Below are 3,965 nucleotides of genomic sequence, written 5' to 3' on the forward strand. Positions count from 1 at the left end.
ACATGACTAGCTTTTAACAAAAAAATTACCAAGTCAAGCTGAAAGAAAAGAAAAACAGTCTGAAAAGATGAACCAGGCATCAGAACAAGATTCAAATATATCACAGATGTTGAAATTATCAGAAAATTTAAATAACTATAGGATTTTAAATATACATTAAGCACTCTAAAGAAAAAAATGGACTTTCCTGTGGCTCAGATGCTAAAGAATCCACCTGCAGCTGGGGAGACCTGGGTTAGGTCCCTGGATTGGGAAGATTCCCTGGATAAGGGAATGACAACCTATTCCAGTATTCCTGCCTGGAGAATTCCATGAACAGAGGAGCATGATGGGCTACAGTTTACAGGATCACAAAGAGTTGGACACTTTCCCTTTCATTTTCTAAGGGAAAAAAGTAGACCGTATGCAAAAACAGATAATGTGAATAGAAGGTCTAAGAAAGAATGAAAATAAATTCCGTAAATCAAAAACAAAGTAATAGAAAAGAAGAATTTCTTCCATGTGGTTATGATTAGACTGCATACCAAGAAAGGAATTACTGAGCTTGGAAATTTGTCAATAGAAACTTCCCAAACTGAAATGCAAACAGAAAACATATATGTGATTGAAATACCAAGAGGAGAAAGAAGAAAGGATATAACAGATGATGTTCCTGAAGTAATGTTGCCTGAGAACTTTCCAAAATTTATGTGTGCTGTGCTTAGTCACTTAGTCATGTCTGACTCTTTGCAGCCTCATGGACTGTAGCCCACCAGGCTCCTTTGTCCATGGGGATTCTCCAAGCAGGAATACTGAAGTATGAAGCCATGGGCTCCTCCTAATAGGTGTCAGATCACAAATCCAGGAATCTCAAAGAACACCAAGCAGGATAAATACCATCCCTTCCACCAAATAAACACAAACAAACAAAAAACACTTAGGGATATTATAGTCCAACTGCAGAAAACCAAGGCCAAAGAGAAAAATCTTGAAAGAAAGTCAGAGGAAAAAACACCTTACCTACAGAAGAACAAGGATAAGCATTAATACAGATTTCTTGTCAGAAATCATACAAGCAAGAAGAAAGTAGTATGAAATATTCAAAGTTCAAAGAAAAAATTTCATCCACTTAAATATCAAAATACAGCAAAATTATCCTTTAAAACTGAAAGAGAAATAAATACTTTTTCAGACAAACAAAAACTGAGAATTCATTGCCATCAGATCTGCCTATTAAGAAATGTTAGGGATGAAACTGGAGCCGATTATGCAGAGTGAAGTAAGCCAGAAAGAAAAACACCAATACAGTATACTAACACATATATATGGAATTTAGGAAGATGGCAATGACGACCCAGTATGCAAGACAGGAAAAAAGACACAGATGTGTATAACGGACTTTTGGACTCAGAGGGAGAGGGAGAGGGTGGGATGATTTGGGAGAATGGCATTCTAACATGTATACTATCATGTAAGAATTGAATCGCCAGTCTATGTCTGACGCAGGATACAGCATGCTTGGGGCTGGTGCATGGGGATGACCCACAGAGATGTTATCGGGAGGGAGGTGGGAGGGGGGTTCATGTTTGGGAACGCATGTAAGAATTAAAGATTTTAAAATTTAAAAAATAAAAAACTAAAAAAAAAATGTTAGAAGTTCTTCATGAAGAAGGAAAATGATATAGGTCAGAATAAAGGATCAACATAAGGGAAGAGCAGGGAGAATAAATAAAATTGTATAAAATATAATATTTCATTTTCTTATTCTCAGTTGATCTAAAAGATAGCTACTTATTTAAAGCAAAAACAGTAACAATTAGTGGAAGGAATAATAGGAGTATCATAAGTGACAGAAGGGAGGAACTGGAAATACTCTAAGGCAGGGGTCCCTGGCCCCTGTGCCATGGACTGGTGTTGGTCCATGGCCAGTTAGGACCTGGGCTGCACAATAGGAGGTGAGAGGTAGGCAAGCTAGTGAACAAAGCTTCATCGGTATTTACAATCTCTCCCTGTTCACCTGTCAGATCAGAGGCATTATATTCTCATAGGAATTCAAACCTGACTGTGAACTCTCCACGCGAGATCCAGGTTGTACGCTCATAAGAATCTAATGCCTGATGATCTGAGGTGGAGCTGAGGAAGTAGTGCTGGCACTGGGAAGTAGCTACAAACACAGATTGCCATTGGCAGAGAGGTGGCTGCACAGAGACCTTAATAAATCAATTGTTTGCACACTGCTTACCAAAATCCTATCAGTGAGTGGCAACTGAAGAAAGCTAGTGGAGGTGATGAAATTCCAGCTGAGCTATTTCAAATCCTAAAAGATGATGCTGTGAAAGTGCTGCATTCAATATGCCAGCAAACTTGGAAAACTCAGCAGTGACCACAGGACTGGAAAAGGTCAGTTTTCATTCCAATCCCAAAGAAAGGCAATGCCAAAGAATGTTCAGACTTCCATATGATTGCACTCATCTTACACACTAGCAAAGTAATGCTCAAAATTCTCTAAGCCAGGCTTCAACAGTTTGTGAACCATGAACTTCAGATATTCAAGCTGGATTTAGAAAAGGCAGAGGAACCAGAGATCAAATTGCCAACAGCAGTTGGATCATTGAAAAAGCAAGAGGATTCCAGAAAAACATCTATTTCTGCTTTACTGACTACACCAAAGCCTTTGACTGTATGGATCACAACAAACTGTAGAAAATTCTTACTAGACCACCTGACCTACTGAGAAATCTGTGTGCCAGTCAAGAAGCAACAGTTAGAACTGGACATGGAACAACAGACTGGTTCCAAATAGGGAAAGGAGCACATCAAAGCTGTATATTGTCACTCTGCTTATTTAACTTATATGCAGAGTACATCAGGCAAAATGCGGGCTGGGTGAAGCACAAGCTGGAATCAAGATTACCAGGAGAAATATCAGGAATCTCAGATATGCAGATGACACCACCCTTATGGCAGAAAGTAAAGAAGATCTAAAGAGCCTCTTGATGACAGTGAAAGAAGAGAGTGAAAAAGTTGGCTTAAAACTCAACATTCAGGAAACTAAGATCATGGCATCTGGTCCCATCACTTCATGGCAAATAGATGGGAAAACAATGGAAACAGTGACAGACTTTATCTGGGAAGGCTCCAAAATCACTGCAGGTGGTGACAGCACCCATGAAATTGAAAGACGCTTGCTCCTTGGAAGAAATGTTATGACTAACCTAGATAGCATATTAAAAAGCAGAGACATTACTTTGTCAACAAAGGTCCATCTAGTCAAATCTATGGTTTTTGCAATAGTCATGTATGGATATCAGAGGTAGACTATAAAGAAAGCTGAGCACTGAAGAATTGATGCTTTTGAACTGTAGTGTTGGAGAAGACTCTTGAGAGTCCCTTGGACTGCAAGGAGATCCAACCAGTTTATCCTAAAGGAAATCAGTCCTGAATATTCATTGGAAGGACTGATGCTAAAGCTGAAACTCCAATATTTTGGCCACCTGATGCAAAGAACTGACTCATTTGAAAAGACCCTGATGCTGGGAAAGATTGAAGGTGGCAGGAGAAGGGGATGACAGAGGATGAGATGATGGGATGCCATCACCGACTCAATGGACATGAATTTGAGTAAGCTCTGGGAGTTGATGATAGACAAGGAAGCCTGGTGTGCTGCAGTCAATGGGGTCACAAAGAGTTGGACACGACTGAGCAACTGAATTGAACTGAGCTAGTGACAGCCTTTAAGTCAGAATCTGATACTCATCTTTGTCTGCACATGACCCTCCCATGATTTTATTCACCACTACTGTCCTGTTTCCCACACTGTGTACTTGGTCTCAGCCAGTTTTGGTAAGTCCACAAGCTAACCATAGCCAAAATGAATCAGAAAACAAACATCACTGGAAAGCTTCTTTGAAAAGGGGGAAAGATCCAATGATGAGACAAAAGACTCTGCTGCTGCTTCTAAGTTGCTTCAGTCATGTCCGACTCTG

This window comes from Ovis canadensis, chromosome 1, assembly GCF_042477335.2.
Source record: "Ovis canadensis isolate MfBH-ARS-UI-01 breed Bighorn chromosome 1, ARS-UI_OviCan_v2, whole genome shotgun sequence".
Lineage (NCBI taxonomy): Eukaryota > Metazoa > Chordata > Mammalia > Artiodactyla > Bovidae > Ovis > Ovis canadensis.